Genomic DNA, 17,461 nt, shown 5'->3' on the forward strand with positions numbered 1-17,461 from the left:
GTGTGAAATTGAGTTAGTCTAGCTTTATTCTTTCACGGATGAGAAGTGAATTATCTTCAGCAAGGTGGGTGCAGGCGTGGTCCCCGGGGGTCACTGTGGTGAACAGGCTGCCCTTGTGGGCAGCCAAGTTCGTCATCACTGGGACAGAGCCCAGGACACTTCCCTGGCTGGCCAGCCTTTTCCTAGAACCCCACACATTGCAAATGATGGAGTCCAGATCTATACCATAAAGAAACGAGGGTGGTTACAGAAAGCACCACGATCTCAGCTGAGTGGCTCTGAGCACCCCAACGTTGGGGCACCTCGGTACAGGTTGGGGCAGCTCAGGCTGTGCCCAGCAGGGAGGCCGGCCCGATCAAGCTGCGGTCTCCACCCTGAGAGTGTGGGCTCCTTCCCCCAGCGCGGGTTAAAGCATCGTGTGTCCACCTGTGCAGTGACTGGTCCCAGTGGCCCTGGAGGGCTGAAACCCTGGGTCCCGCCACTGGTTCAGGGCATCCGTTTCCCCTTCCTGCAGTTCCTGTGTCTGTGTGTCCAGGGGGCTCTGATCCGTGTCTTAGGACCATGGCTGAGGGGACAAGTTCACCCGCTTTGGAGCTGGCCCGGATCTTGGTTCTGTGGATCCTCGCTGTGTGGCTCTGGAGCAGTTCTGTCCTCAGGAGATGGATCTTCACAGCCGCCTCTTGGGGCCATGAGGAGAATTAATAGGACGACCCCCGGGTAGCTGCTCAAAGCCCTGTGTGGGGCCACCCCTGTGTCTCCACCAGTTCCTTTGCTCTGTGCTCCCCCCCACTGTCACATCGCCAGCCTTTATTTCCTTTTCCTTGGACCCAGACAGCGAATGCTCCGCTGGTCTTGGCAGCCCCTTCTCTAGTCTGTCCTCAAATCACTTCCTGACGGACAGCCCTGACTAGCCATCAACGTGACCAAAACCCCACAAAATAGAACCCAACTTTCCTATTAAGCTGTACAGAGCTGTCCCAGCCCCACTTCCCACAGGCTGGCCTCATTCGCCATGGGATCCATGGTTCTCACCTGGGGCTGGGGGTGCCCCTGGCATCTGGTGGGGAGTGTCAGGGATGTCCCTCCAGGCCCAGTACAGTCCCCCAGCTGGTGGCCGGCAGACAGCAGCACCCAACCTGATGTCCCTGTGGCTTCTGGTTCCCCGAGGCTGGCTGTGCTTTGCTGCCTCTACATGCTCTCAGACGGGTGCCCTCTCTCCACCTTCACTGGTTAGCAGTGTTCCATCCATTAGAGCTCAAAGCACTGCCTCCCGGCAATGCAGCCCCTTCTCCTGGCCTGCCGTCTGCCTGTGCCCCGCGGTCTGTACCGTGTCCTCACGGACCGATCAGAGCGAGGCTCCCAGGAATGGAGAGGTTCCTGCTTGTGTCTGCTTGTGTCTCTGTCCCGCCTTCTCTGGACCTGGCACCGTGGCCTTTGCCGACAGAGGTCTTGGGTTGATTGTCAGTGAAGCAGACAATCTATATGGCTCTAAATGGCTGTGAACATGCTTGATTGGGTTATTTTTAAAATAATTGTATATGTAAACATTTGAGTGTGACACAGGTGGATTTTTGGGCTAATGGTCTTGTTCTTCAGGGAGTAACCACAGGCCCATCCACAAGGACCATTTCCAGCTAATTTATGGAACGCTGTTCTACCTGGTTAATTTTCAACGTTATCTCAGCCTGAGAGGTAGGTCAGCATGTGACGAAGTTCACTGGTTTGAATCCTAATCTGCTCCTTATGAGCTGCACCTTCCACGCCTTCGTTTCTTCCTTGGTTAGGTAGGGAAGGTATGAGCTACCTCAGAGTTGTGAGTGAGGCCTGCATCGAGTGACCGCATTAAAGTGACAAGGACTGCACCCGGAGTGTTGATATTTAAAGACCTTTAAACATCGCGATGCCGCATTTTGGTACCCAGGTAAAACAGCAAAGTTATTTCAGATGCAGACACAGACCCTCGGTGAGGCGGGGGGCTGATGGCAGGAGGTGGACCACCGACCCTGTAACGAGGGCGTGGTCTGTTCGAGGCTGAACGAAGTGCACATCATTGCATGTACCACGGAGGTCCCTCTCGTGAAGTCCTGGAAGGGTCCATGTGGCTGAGCCGTGTGGTCTGTCCATGACGTCCGGCAGGAGCAGAGCTTTCGGGTGCAGCCTTGCTCTTGTGCGCACAGCCCTCAACGGTCTCAAAAGTCTGAGGCTTAAAGCAGGCTTGGGGTTTCCTTACACCTCCTAGACATCTAATTTGCCTGGCAAACATGTTTTTCTTGGGTGTAAAGGTGAAGGAGTGGGTGATTCTGGTGAAAGTGTACTAATTACTGCACTTCTGGGTCAGTGGCGCTGGGTTGAAGACACTATCTGCCCTGGATGGACATCTCTGGGGTGGTGAGAACCGGTGGCTGGATGTCGCGGGGTTGCCAAGAAGATGCCAATTTTTTCCTTTTTCCTCAGTAACAACACCCTACTTTGTTTAGGGAAGCAGCACACCCAGCTGAAAATCCAATTCTCTTGCACGGCAGAGCGGCTGGTGACACAGGTCCAGATGCTGGGATGCTGATGGGGGGTCCTGGAGTGGGAGGTGTCAGGAGGCTTTCCCGACCCACAGCAGCCCTGGGCCCTTGTCCGGCCTTCTTGTCTGGGGCATGACACCAGGAAGGAAAGCAGCTTCGGGGGCCCGAGGGCCAGAAGGCAGAGTCCTGGCGTGTGAGGCAGGCCTGGGCCAGGCTCCTCGGAGGATGTCACAGACCTGCTGCCCATGCAAGGACCACCCACCTCTGAGCCCCACGCAGATTTTCCTCCGTAGCCAAGTGAAATCCTGGTACGGCGAGTGAGGCAGTCAGAGGCACCTTTTGTGGAAGGAGGACAAAGCTGGAGAGAAAGAGGTTTTCCTAAAGGCACAAGGCGCTGATTCTGCGTTAGGGATAATTCCTAGGAGTGTGGTTGCTGGTGGGTGGAAAACTGTAGCCAGAGAATAAGTGGGAGTGGCACTTGCTGGTATTTAACTGATTCGTTCACGAATGGTCCAAACAGTTCCAGAGAAAAGAACATTTCGGACACAGAAGTTTTCACCCTGCCTGACAATCAGCCTGACCGTGGGCTGTTCCATCCTTCCTGGGCGACACTGAGAGGGTCTCAGGCCCTTCCGGCCCTGTGCTGGCATTTCCCCAGGGTGTGTGCCCCATCCCGAATAGGCTGGAATGCCTCTGGGTGCAGCTGAGCCTCTTGAAAAGGGAAGAGACATGTGATGTGCTCTGGCTGAACAGGAAAATGAGGGAGGACAGGGAGAGGGGCCTGGAGGTGAGGAGGATGGTGAGCAACACTGGGGACAGAGGACGTAGGGTAACACCAGGGACAGGGGGATGGAGGGTAACGCCGGGGACAGGGGCATGGAGGGTAATGCCGGGGACAGGGGATGGAGGGTAACACCACTTCTCCAGGTGCCTTTGGGGGATGCTGCCGCCTCTCGCACCCCAGAGTGAAGTCAACAGGATTCTGTCCCGTGGAGCCCCACAGCCTGGCAGCTGGGATTGTCGCAGTATGAACCACTGTTCACTAGCTCTGCACCCTGGGACAGGCTCCCTGGTGTTTCCACCCTGGTTTCCCATCTGGACAGTGGGACCCTGATGTCCCAGCTGCGCCCAGAGCCCTGGACTCCAGCGTGTCGTCGGCACTCATTAGCGTTTCTCTTGTTGTGGTCCGTGGATGAAGTGGCTCTCTCTTTGTGTGTTCACAGCCCTCCTGCTCACTTTACCTTCTGGGAACACTTTTTACATAGCTTCGTATGTGGGGAGGACTCGAGTGATTAATTGAATGTTTCATCAGGTGCAGTTCTTCTGTTTCCCAGTTTTGACACAACATTTGGTGAAATTTCCAGGGACTCCTGTGGTCAGCCTCACGGTTTCACTCTGTCACTTTCTAATGCAGTATTCTTTGGGAGTCTTTTCAATTAAGCGCCATCATTTAAAAATAAGTTTTATAATATGCAGTTTCAGGTTAATTCTTTACCTTTGGGTCTCAGGCAGTAGCTACCTACCTGTGAGTAGTCACAAAGGTTCACGCAGTTTTCTCTAGCCGTCCCTGGCTCGTAGCTCAGCAGATCCCTTCAGATGAGTCAGCCAGCTGTGTACCTGCATGTTCAGGATACTTGTCAGGGGCCTTCCTCAGAGCAAGACCGACGCTTACCTCATCCTTGGGACTTTGGAGCCCGCCCTGGAGAGACTCCAGCCACATCCTAAGGGGCCGTCCGGGTCCCACAGGCTGGTGGGAGTGACTTCTGAGCCACTCCAGACCACACTTTGTGTTCCTACACCCCACAAAGCCACTTAAAGTGCCGTGTTCTGGTGCTGTGTGCCTCACCAGTGTGCCACACAAGCCTGCACGGGGATCTGAGCGGGCGCTGCCTTCCTCAGGCTATGCTTGAGTTTTGGGGCAACTGGAGCACTCGTGGCTGTGATTCTCGCCACTGTCTGGGCTTCCCTAGAGGGTCTCACCCGCAGCCTGAGGACCACATCGGCAGCCACCGAGGAGCCGCCAGGTGCGGCCTTGGTCCCACTCAGTGCTTCTCGACTTTGGTGAGAGAGGAGACAGCAAAACTTCAGCTGGGAGCCCCAGGCCTTCTCTGCTTGGGGCCCTGGGACTGACATAGCACAGATCCTGCCATCCACGTGCTGGGGGCCCCGCCGTGCGGCTCCCTCCTCTGGTTAGGGACTGCACCCTTGGGCTGTGCACCTCCTGGTTCTCACACTCAGGGGCCCAGGGAGGGTGGTGGATGAAGAGAGAAGGAGAAGGGTGGCAGTTTGAGCCCAATTGTGTTGGCTTCGTCTTCCGCCTCTTGTCCCTAAGTACATTGGCAAAGTTTTCCAGATGAAAACTCAGAAGGGATTTTTAATGACTGGAATCTGTGAATTCCATGGAAGCCAAGTCTGTCCACCTCTTTCACCCGCCTCATTTCTCCCCGTTGGGGCTGATTTTGGCAGCGTTCATAGGGGCAGGGACGGAAGGGGTGGGGGTCAGCCGTTGGCCCTGTGTCCCTCCCCTCCTCCCCTCAGCGCCACAGCATTTCGGTGTCATCCCCTTCCGTGCACGCGTCCTCATGAAAACCAGGTGCGGCTGGAAGGAGATGCCTGTGCCCACTCCCGTGACCTTCCCGGCCACCCTGGCTGCAGCGGCCTCTCGGCAGACATCTTTCTGGTACTGCCTTCGTGCCCCTCCCATCACCTGACTCTCGTGTTCCTGAATCTTCACGCGTGTGCTCTGTGCAGCCACCTCACGGGTTCCCTGGGAACGGAGACAGTGTCTCACGCCGGTCAGAATGCTCTTCTCTGTCCACTGAATAGTCCAACACAGAATCATTCCTCTGTGATTATTTATGCTTTGTTATGTAGAACTGGAATAAAGTAAAAGTGAATTTAGACATTACAGCCATCAGGTTGAAGCTTAGTAATTGCATTAGGGAATTAAATGGAAGCATTTGAGCTTCTCGAGTTCTAATTCCACATCTTCGTATCCCCATCACCCCATACCCAGTGTCTAACACAGCTCTTGGTCTAGGAGTTTCTTGATAAATGCTTACTGAATTGAACTGTACTGAGCTTAACATTCCCACCCAGAGTTAGAAGCCAGTCCCTGAACAAATTGCATTTAGAATATGAGTTTGACGTTACTGTGGTAAGGGGTATCCTACACGTCATAATTCCTAGTCAATGTCGGGTATTTAGTCAAATAGACTCAAGTATAGAGAAGCATAGGCCCATCTGGCAAAAGGGCAAGGCATGGTGCTTTAGGTCCAGGTCCCCAATATCAACTATGAAAATAAAACGTCAACTCCAATTACAGCCCTGTCCTAAGCTGGTCACTGTTTACGCTAACAATTATAAACAGCTCGAACTTACTGTCCTGAGAGGCAACGTACCCTCCATTCTCTCTGCAGTGTAGCTGCCTTGGTGGATGGAACATGCCCCTCCTCCCTCCCTCTCCCTATCCCTCCCTCCCCCCCTCCTCTCTCCCTCCCTCTCCCCTCCTCTCTCCCTCCTTCCCCTCTCCTTCTTCCTATCTTCTCTCACCTTTCTCCCCCCACCTTCTCTCCTGGACAAGGGGTAGAAGAGAGGAGACCTCTGGAATCTTCTGCTTCATCCAAGCAGCTTGGGGGCAGCATCAACAGCTGCAATTTGGCTGCCCCAGCAGGTGCCTCAGGGCAGCCTTTCTAATGGGAATCCTAGAATCGTGTCTTTCCTTAATGTGTCCTAAAGGCTGGAGGACATGAAGTGAAACAATGCTCCATGCTCAGTCCTGTGATTTTGTGTAATTATTGGACTTACTTTGAAATTAAACTAAATGATACCCAAGGTAGAGCATGAAAAAAAAAGAAAAAACAGGCTATGGTGTTTGAAAAACAAACAAAACCGTTTGGTTTGTTGGTTTGTTCTTAGACCTTCACAGGCTCCTAGGTCACACGTTTCAGTTTCTCAGCAAGTGACATTCTCTGCAGAAGCTGTGTCAGTCTCTTGTTTGATGATGTCAGCCACAGCAGAAAGAAGCACTCCGTAGGCCCCATGCTCAGCACCTTGGCGTGAGCTCCTGCCATCTTTCGTTCATGCTCATCACAGCTCTGTGCAGTGGGCATCCTCCTGATCCCTGTGGGAGGATGGGGGATGGAGGCGGAAGGGTGAGTGATGGCAGGATCACATGAGGGGTCTCTCCCGAGGTAGGGAGGGGAACCGGCCCAGGACCTTAGTGCCCATCGAATCCTTCCTCCTCCTCCTCTGCCTCTCTGTGACTGTTTGACTCAGGCTGCAGGGACGGACATGAGTATGTGCAGAGCCTGTGTGCACCCCTGGGAATGTGTGCTCATATTGGCAGGGAGGGATGTGAGGTTGTACAGAGCGTGTGTGCATACCTTGGCGGTGTATGCTGGCATTGGCAGGGACAGATGTGAGCACGTATGGAATGTGTGTGCACACCTTGGGGATGTGTGCTGGCATTGGTAGGGACAGATGTGTACAGAGCGTGTGTACACACCTCGGGGTGTATGCTGTTGTTGGCATGGACAGATGTGAGCGTGTACAGAGCGTGTGTGCACACCTCGGGGTGTGTGCTGGTGTTGATAGGGACAGATGTGTACAGAGCGTGTGTGCACACCTGGGGGTGTGTGCTTATGTTGCTTTGTAACCGGCAAATACGTGGCCCGTTGCGTCGGGCGGCCCTGCGCCCATGCTGAGTCCGTCAGTGGCCCTCGGGTTGGGGTCTCCGTCTGCCCAGACAGCACTCGAGTGGCTTGAGGTTTCAGATTCTTCCTCTACGGATACTTGGGCCTGCTCAGGACCAAACATCAGAACCAGCCAACTGCAAACTACAAGAACGTTCAAATGCATCTTCAGTAGGAAAAACAAAAGCAATTGGAAAAATTTTCCAACGTGACCCCGTGGTTAAGCCGTTAGATACTCCAGCCAACAGATTGAGTCACTTTAAAATTCACACCAATTAAAATGGTTGTGAGAGTTGCAGAGCTTTACCGCTAAACCTTGAAATAATTGAAGCATTCTGCTCCACTTGCTTACAAACTAGGGTTGGGGATACCTTTCAGTCCAAAGTAGCAACCTTCTAAATCCAGCTTAGATGCGAGGCTCCCACTGACACAGGAAGAGACAGTGGCCCTTGATTATTCTCCTGTGTTCAGATACTGTGTCATTTCCTTTTTTTTTTTTTTTTTTTTTGTATACTGATCATCACTTCTGCTTTTCCAATTCAAACTAAAGGGAGTTTAGTTCTGTTTTGGAGAAGCTGTGGTTAGTGGTTTCTTTTCATGGTTTGCTTAATCTCTTAAGTCTGGTGCTTACATTACCCAAATAGACTTTTCTTTAGTACCACAGTGCCATAACCAGGGCTTCTCCCTCCATATCTGCTCCCCAGGAGGCTCCCTAGGAATGGGAGCTGGAGATCCAGCCCCTCTCCATGTGCCGTTTTCTTTGAGTCCAAGGCAGGTTTGGCTCAGAGAAGAAAAGAGGCCTCCGGGCTAGCTGCCTCTGACTGCTTGCTTGTGAAATGTTTAATGATAAGGCGACTTCAAAACTAATTTACACATTGATAGTTGTAGCTTGAAGTATCACCGCAGTCATAAGAACAAGAAACACTCCCATAAAGTAGATAAGCAGAAAAAAAGCCATAGAAGTTTAATAGAGCACAAATAAAATGGTGTTGTAAGAATGTACAGTGGGAAATGCTCTCAGTCCAGCCAGATCCAGCTGTGACGTCAGTCCAGCTGTGGTGTCCTCCTGTAAAAACATTCAGCCACATGTGGCCCTGATTGCAATCACTAGTCTGAATTTTGATCCAGAATGTTCTTGGGGGCCGATGCTGGGACTGTTCCAGCAGTTGAGTCTGATTGGGCGTCACGGTGGTGATGTGCTTATCGCAGACAGCTGGGCTGAGTGGTGGCCACCCGTGCACTCGCCACGTGCAGCCGTTATTCTGGTGATGGGGTTGCATGCGGTGCGGCTTGTCCACCTGGGCTATTAAAGTACAGGGAACCCAACCGCGGGCGGGTGCCTCCCGACATGAGAGCTGTCTTTTTTATCCAGGGCCCTCTGGCGCTGCAGACCCCTGCCGCCAGTCTGAGCTCACAAGGAGGTACCGGAGGGCTCTGCTGGGGCATGGAGGTCCCTGAGCAGGTGGTCACTTATTGCTTGTGGAGTGGTCCGTGGCCTGTGAGTTTATTCTCGGGGTTTGTGTGGGCGAGGTTAACCAGTTCACAGCTGGGCACTTACCCCTTACACAGGTGACACTAGTTAAAGTGGAATCTATATTAGCTCACACAGGCGTGTCTGAGGAACTGGGAGGGTGGGGAGGTTTGGCCCTAGCACTAGAGCCTGGGCTCCTGACATTCTGCGTCTTCCTGTTGGGGGGCCGTCAGGGCCGCTGTGAGTCCTGAAGACAGTAGGTGCCATATGGACCAGGGGATGCAGAAGCCTCTAGAGGCTGTGGGGGGCAAGGAGACGGTCGCTTACCCAGAGCCAGCCCTGCCGACACCTCGACGTTAGATGGTGGGAACTGTTTTGGACTCCAGCTTCCAGAAATGTGAGAAAATAAGTCAGTGTTTAGGGTGCTAAATTTGGGGTGATTTAGTGGAGAAATAGAAAACTAGCCCACAAAGGTGCACGCATTGAAATGTGCTCTGTCCAGGTGTTCACAGTGGTGTGAAGGGGATGGCATCAGCGTTCTGGGAACTGTGCAGTTTCACTGAAGGAAGGGGGTTCGCCACTCCTTTCCTCATGTAACTGAAGGTATGTATGCCTGCCACACTGCCCAGGAGACAGGGACTGGAATTCTGACTTTATTTCTTATGGTAACTAAGCCACAGTCAGAACACAGTGAGGGCTGAAATGAGCTTCCTACAGCCTGAACTGGGAAGAGGAATCGCAAGTAGCGTGTTTTTTTCTACACAGACCTGTCCTTTCAGGTTTTGTTAAGTTCTGGAAAAAGGGAGAAGCCAGGCACACCTCAGCGAGGGACAGTGTTTCTGGAGGTGGCACGGCTTCAGCCTTAATGTGGCCGTGTGGTTGGGAGGCTCAGAAACTGCCCTCCAAGGGCACTCATCTGTTCCTTATTGCAGTAATACTTCGTTTACAGAAATCCACAGAAATTACAGTGCGGGAGGCCTCTGGTCTGGATGGGTTTGTGTGGACCGAGGTCACGGGGTGTTGTCCCAAGTGCTTATCCTGATCTGGCAGAGGCTCTGTTTCCAAATAATTATTCTTCAGTTTCAGAGCCTATACCTGAGTGATAGTCTTTTAACTTTGTTGCATAAAAGTAAAGTATGTCTTGAGGGTCTAAAAACCTATTTAGTAGTCATGGCTTTAAACTCATACATGGGGCTTTGGGATGGAGTGAAAACCACTGTCACCTGCGTGGACGCTGCGTGGTATTTTTAGCGTGGTGGCCTGCTCATGCCTTGAGCTCCATCTGCAGTGTGAGCAACAGCTGTGCATTTGAGAAATGTAGGCAGGTCTGCTTGCTCCTCCAGGGGCCTGCGGGCATCCGGGTGAGGGGCCTGGGATGAGGCCACATCAGTGGGAAGGAGCTTGATTGTGTCAGCAGATATGTCTGCTTCTACAGGCCTGAAAGCCAGCCAGAACCCAGTTTTCCTTTGGTCATCTAATGCCAAAAGAAAAAACCGTTTCTTGGAGATTCTTGTAATTTATATTAATGAACCATTTGACCATAAATAAAATGTTATAAATGCATGAGGCTTTACAATTTGGCAGATGTGTAACTCACATGTCATTATATCAAACTGTTGAAGATATTTGTTTCACTTGAAGGCTTTTAGCATTTTATGCGCAAACCAAATGCCAGTAGCATTTTGAAGGAGTATTTTGGAATTTTAAACACAGTGGGACAGTGCTGGGTCTCTGGGATGCTGGTGAGGTGGACGTGACCTCAAGCTCTTGGAGCTTGCAAGCAGGATTCCTAAATTGTCACACCTGCAGTGCTGGAAGTCAAAGTGGGTTTCTGTAAATGAGGTATTAGTGCAATAAGGAACAGATAAGTGCCCTTGGAGGGCAGTTTCTGAGCCTCCCAGACACCCCAGGAGGAAGCGGGGTGGGAGGCAGTTACCCACCAGAACCTGGACGGTGGATCGTGTTTGCTGGTGGCCCTGCTTGGCAGGCCATTACGTGCAATAAGAAACAGGTGAGTGCCCTTGAGAGGTTTCTCAGCCCCCTTCAGAACCGCAAGTGGAAGACGCTCCAAGGTGGGGGGTGGGGGTTCGGTTATCCACAGGAGCCTGGTTGGTGGAGCTGGGTTTGCTGGTGGTCCTGCGTGGCAGGTCATTACGTGCAATAAGGTACAGGTGACTGCCCTTGAGGGCGGTTTCTCAGTCTGCTTCGGAACTGCAAGTGGAAGACGCCCCAAAGTGAGGGGAGGCTGGTGGTCGGTTATCCAGTGGGGCCGGGTTTGCTGGTGGCCGCTGCATGGCAGGTCACTGCGTGGAGCGATGGGAGGTGAGTGGAGTGGGAATAGAGGATACACCCTCCACAGCTACTGCTGGCAGTTGGCTCTGGTAGCAGAAGGGGCATAGATAGAGGGATTCCCATCAGGGGCAACACGACTGGGGTCCCACGTGTGGTGGATGCCGAGGTGTGGCTATATGTAATCTCAGTCTGCACAGCCGTCCTGGTGAGTGGGTTCAGTTACCTTCCCATCTCACATTTGAGAAATCTCGGGGGCTCACATCACAGCTAGGTGGGTTGGAACTAATGTCTCAGGCAGGACGTTGGCCCCAGAGCCCAGATCTTACCCGCCCCCACTCTTTTCAGTCCACCCAGCTTGTAGAGAGGGTTGTGTGGTGGTGGGTGGTGGCTGAGAAACCAACACAGTAGAAGGGGGGGAGGAAATAAACCAGGCAGGAGACACAGGCAGTGCTTGGGAGATCTGCACGGGGTGTGGGTGTGGGAAGCACCTCTGGGCCTGTGAACCCCGTTCTGTGCTCCTGGCTTGCCCAACCTTGGCCCTCAGCCACATGCTGCGTGCTTTAGGTGAAATCTCAGTCCCTCATGTGGTGCGGGCATCTTTTCTCCCTGGCTTTGCCTCTCTTTAAATCACGGAGTCTCAGTGGGGATGGCGGGGTGGTTGGTGGTTCACGGAATTTGCCCTCCACTTCCCCATCCTTGTCCTGTCCTGTCTGGCCTGTTACCTGAATCTGTGTCTCTTCAGAGCCTGCAAATGAGTGGAGGCCACGGCAGCCTCTTGCTGACCGACCTCTCAAACTCTCTTATTCATCAGAATCGTGTTAAATGCTGATTCCTAGGCACCGCATTAGACTCTACGCCTGTCTGGCATGGGTACTTTGGGGAAGGTACAGAAGGTTGCTGGGCTGTTCCAGGAGGGAATTTGCATTTGTAGAATGTCCACTGTGGTCTTTCCAGCACTCTACTTTCCACACACACATGGCATTAAACCTGGAAGATCCCTGGGTGCTGTGCTGGTGAGGAAGCCTCGGCTGGATGAGGGGTTGCTGGGGCTCAGACTTGATTCCTGGGCTGGGGGCTGCGGGCTTATTCTCTTCAGTGGGCCTGCTGATGGGATGCCCTGAGAAGTCCTGCTGTGCGCTCAGGGGAAGGTGCAGAGACAGGCTCAGAAAAGACAGACCATGGATTTAAAAATTCCTACTGGAAAATCTTTTATGAGCAAAGTAATTTGCATCTAACTGAAGACAATCATTGCTTGAATAATTGGTTTGTTGACAAAGTTGGTCCTATGAACAGATTAAAGTTTTCATTCATGCCTTATCTATAATGTAAATAGGAGCTATTACCACAACTTATATTAGCTTTAAATTTCGTATCAGATTGCAGTCCAGATTACAAACGGCTGCTTGATAACCTAATTGATAAAATGGAGGAATTTAGTGCTTGGAACCCAGAGTGAAGGGAACAGAATTGCTTTGGTTTCTCAAAAGCGTGTTGACTGAGTGGTGACCTGGGGTGAAGAGAAGTGGCTAGAGTCATTACACTCGAGGAGATGATCTGCTCCCGCCTTTCTCAGCTGTCTTCTGGACAAAACAAAAGGGTGATAAATGGAAAAAAATTCAGCACTGAGTTCGTCTATGCCCTGAGCTTCTCATACGGTCATTAATGGGCTGTATCTGTGAAGCCTCCATACAGGCACAAAGGAATTAGGCTAGAGTAAGGCGGCCGGCGACCTCTGGTGTCTGGACCGCGTGTCATTTCCTAAAGCCCTTTTGGATGAAATGACAGTCGCAATGTCTGTTCGGAGAAGTGTAATCTCACGTATGAGATGCAGATTTTAAATGATGCAGATTTTAAACACCAAAGTCAGGAAGCTTGGTGGGAGTGGCTGTCTTCCAAGTGGTTTTCTGTGCTGCCATGGATGAGGTGTGGATGTGTCATCTGTTGGTGAGATCCACTGGTGAAGGGGCTAAGTAAACCATGGAGGTGGGGGGGTGTGAAGCTGCATCTCTTCTGGCATCCCAAGGAAATACATTTTGTAAAACTTGTGAATTTGACCCTGACCCTAACCCTGAGTGTTGAAGTCTGGTGCAGTGTCTTGAGCCCTCTTCTGCATTGAGGGTGAGTGACTGTAAATGACTGATTCCTCAGTGGTGAAAGTTCAAATTTAGCTTCCCTGAGGAAGCCAGACCTCAGTCACCCGTATCTCCATTGTAAACACTGCGGCCCCTACGCGGGTGGCTGCAAGTATCCAGGCCTTCCTTGGAGAAGCAGCCGTGAGGTGCTTGATGATTTGATAACATTAGCCACCTTCTGTCTTCTGTCTAATCACGGTACAAATCATTCTCCTACAAGGAAATGGATCTGGTTTCTTCCCGATCGTTGGAAGAAGCAGCCCGCCTAGGGACTGCACCGTCCTCTGCACTTTCACAGCGAAGCCTGTGTCCGTCTCCAAGGAGTATCACGTGTGTCGTGGGAGTCGCCTCCTTAATTCTTCCTACTTTAGAGGGCTCGGGTAGCTCTGCCTGTTTCACCCGGGATGAGCAGCGGGTGGTCTCTGGCTGCTGTGGGACCAGGGCTTGTGTTTTACCCGGGGCGAGCAGCAGGTGATCTCTGGCTGCTGTGGGACTAGGGCTTGGGGGTGCATCATCACATCCGGTGGCCCGTCCAGGTGGGCATCATTGTCTTTTGCCTGTTGCCTGAGGGAGCTGTGATGCCATGGGGGTCATGCTTGTCAGGGCCAACCCAGTTCTTCCCGTGTACACCTCTCCTGCTGGAGTGCCTTTCCTTATGATGACTTGTTGAATTAACATGGAGAATGCAGAGAGGCTCTGGGCCTCTCTCTCCCGTTCTTACTCCCTGGAGCTGTGAGGCCCAACAAGGGAGCCCATAGCCAGGGGCTTCTTTAAATTTAATTAGAATAAAGATTTGATTACATAGCTAAACACATTTGAAAAGAACTTCACAGATTAAATTCCAGATTCAACCCTTCAGGCCCAGTGGCCACGTTTTGGGGCTCAGCAGGTGTAGGTGGCTGTTGTCTTTCTGTGTTGGCTGAGCAGATTGGGGCGTTTCCAGTTCAGCAGGCAACTCTCTTGCATGGCTCTGCCTGTGGTGAGGGCACCTAGGCTGGAGAGCCTCGTGGGAATCCCTTAGGCCTCTGGCTGCAGCCAGGCTGCATGGTTCCTGTGCCCCAGGTCCTCTGCAGACCCAGATGGATCCCACCACAGAGCCAGCACTGCTAGACTTGGGTACGGTGTGCAGACAGCAGAGGGTCACATCCGGGCCTTGCAGGGGATGGGGTGACTGGCCTCCTTGGCCAGGCTCCTGTCTCCGAGTCTTCAGGGGAAATGCTTCTACCATCCACCATCCACACCGTACACCAGAGGAAAACTGCAGGCTTCTCTGTGGATGGTGAATTGAGATCATGCAGAGTGACTAGGTTTGGGCTTCTGACCAGCGTGGAACCTGATACCTTTAGGTGGAACCTGACATGCCTCCATGTGTACAATGCAAAGAGAAGGCAGCATTGTCAGCTTGAATCCAGATGTGCTCCCGTTTTGAGGTGGAAGGTTCTGGGAGTATTGGCCATTGGTGATTGTGCTGCCATGGAGGACTTTGAATGCAGGCACTGGTTTGGGATAACCCTGGTTTCCTGGTCCTGTATGTGGGCATCCCTGAATATCCCGGACTGGAGGAAGGCAGGGCAGATGGGAGGGTGACAAGAGGTTTCAGGTGTTTCCAGCTTTGGGGACTGATGCCATCAGATGGCCGAGATCAGGATGGTGGTGGCCAGGGACCAAAGCAGGGGTGCGTGGAAATGCCATGTTCCTCAGAGCATGGGGAGGACCTCTTGAACTCTATTCCTGGGCAACAGTTCTTCCATTCTCAGGAATCTGTGCCATTGTAATTGAGTAGCAAATTCTGTAGTTGCTCTAATTACTTACTGTTAAGTCCCCATTCCAATTACCATAAATTAGCAACAGTGATAACAGTTTGCCTGGTCAAACCTTACCAAGAAAAACCAGTGGACCTAGTTTTAGTTGCCTCCAGTTCCCTCCAAATCAGATTCCTTAGCGGCTTGTGTCCCCACACTTGCTGCAGTTCCTCCTGGGCCTGGCAGGCACATTCCAGACATTCACATCTCCGCTCAGATGCAGGCGTGCGCATTATTTATAGAAAATCGCAATGCGCTGTGATCGGCTTGAGCTGACGTTCTCTAGGTGGGAGGTGGAGGTTCAAAAGTTCTAATGGGATGAAATTAGAAATACAAATTTTAAAAATTCACGTGTTATGAACTCTGTTCAGTGATTTTCTCTGAAATGAGAGACTATTTGCAGATGAGGCAGTCAGCCTGCAGCTCTCCTTAGATCTGTCCTAGACCTCGATGCTGTCCTTTGCCCTCTTCCTGGGTGTGGGGTGCTCTGCTTGAAGCAAAACCAAAGGAAAGAACGTGGTCTGCATCACTACTGCAGCCAGCTCAACGCGTACACCCACTAGGAGGGGGGTTTGTTCACTTAACATTTTAAATGCATTTAACATTAAACCAGCAAGTCAGCCAGTGCTTTCTGTAAGCAAGCTGCCTGGCTCATGGGAACCTGGCACTTGACTTTTTGGAAGAGAGTACTTGCTTCTGTGGAGTGTCAATATTTGTCTCATTTCTTGAGACTGCTCAAAGTGATGAATGTGAGTAAATTAGGACCTTTTTTTTTGTAAATTGGGCCACAGAGCTCTCTAGGCACAGTGAGGGGAGTAAACGGCTGTGAAAGATGCCGCCTGATGTGAGCCATGGCCAGGCACTTTGGAACCCGGGATCCCATCTCCAGCCTTTCAAAGGACACAGGAATATAAAATGCAGATGGGAGAGTTCATAATTTGGGCATCTCTGTTCTTTTGAAATCAAAGTGCAAAGAAAAAGTTTTGCCTTGAGGTCTTAACCCATATTTGCTTTTCTCCTGTGGTTTTAAAATTTTCTTAACTGCTTTTTTCTCCCCTGATCCTTAGGGAACTTCTATCTTCATATCTTCTTAAAAGATATGGTTAAATTCAACACTGAAATTTAAAAACATGCTTTCATATTTTTCTTGAAACTGATGTATCTGACATTGGTGAAGAACTAACTGGGAGTATTGGTTTATTTTTATTTTTTTGAGACAGTCTTGCTGTGTTGCCCAGGCTGGAATGCAGTGGCACGATCTTGGCTCACTGCAGCCTCACCTCTTGGTTCACGCCATTCTCCTGCCTCAGCCTCCTGAGTAGCTGGGATTATAAGTGCCTGCCACCATGGCTGGTTCATTTTTGTATTATTAGAGATGGGGTTTCAACATGTTGGCCAGGCTGGTCTTGAACTCCTGACATCAGGTGATTCGCTCACCTTGGCCTCCCAAAGTGCTGGGATTACAGGCACGAGCCACCACACTCGGCCTGGGATATTCTTGATTATAACTGTAACATATCCCTTTAATAAAAACAAAACAGAACAACAACAACAACAACAAAACAGCTGTCTGAAAAGTCTCGAAATTAAAGAGCTCACTTGGACAGGGATTTGGACACCAGTTGAATGGCCCAGCACGCCATAGTTACATGGGCCACTCGGCCTGTTAGATCCTTAGGGTATTTGAAGTCATGTGGATATTTGCATTTCTGCCTCTGGATATCGTGTTAGTATTCAGCTAGCGTTTGAGGTCCAGGCTCAGATCCGGGAAAACAAGAGCTCCTGCCCTCACGGAACTTCTCTTCCATGTGTGTGTGTGAGGAAAATAGAAAGCACAAGATATTTTTTTCAATGAGCTGGGAAGATGGAAAAACAAGCTTAAGATGTTTACTTGTTCAGAAGAAGGGAAGTACAAGGAACACTCAGCTTTGCTGCTGCTGAAGGAGGCCCCTGGTGGAGGCTGTTTCAGAGGTGGGGTTTCTCTGAGAAAGGTGGTAAGAAGCAAATAGGATGCCCCATCTGGTTTGCCAGAGATGGGGAAAGTTAGTATCCCCAAAACGGCTTCAGCATTCTGGCAAAGCTTTGGAAAACCAGCTAGGGTGTGGGACCTTGTTGGCCGCTGGGTAGAAGGAAAACATTGCTGGTCCTGAGGACTGTACTGTTCTTCCACTGCTATAAAGAACTACCTGAGGCTGGGTAATAAGGAAAAAAAGGTTTAATCGGCATACAGTTCTGTGGGTTGTACAGGCTTCTACATCTGGGGAAACTTACAATCAGAGTGGAAGGTGAAGGGGAGGCCGGCATGTCTTCACATGGCTGGAAGGGGAGAGAGAGTGAAGGGGAAGGTGCCATGCACCTCCTAACAACCAGATCTCAGAACTATCATGAGGACAGCACTTGGGGGATTGTTCTAAAGCATTAGAAACCACCCCCATGAGTCAATCACTTCCCACCAGGGCTCACCTCCAACAGAGAGTTAGAGTTCAGCATGAGATTTGGGTGGGGACACACAGCCACACCATGTCAGGCTTCCCATTCTTCTCCTGCACGTGCTTTG

The sequence above is a fragment of the Chlorocebus sabaeus genome, unplaced genomic scaffold (assembly GCF_047675955.1).
Source record: "Chlorocebus sabaeus isolate Y175 unplaced genomic scaffold, mChlSab1.0.hap1 unalloc_scaffold_236, whole genome shotgun sequence".
In the NCBI taxonomy this organism is placed as follows: domain Eukaryota; kingdom Metazoa; phylum Chordata; class Mammalia; order Primates; family Cercopithecidae; genus Chlorocebus; species Chlorocebus sabaeus.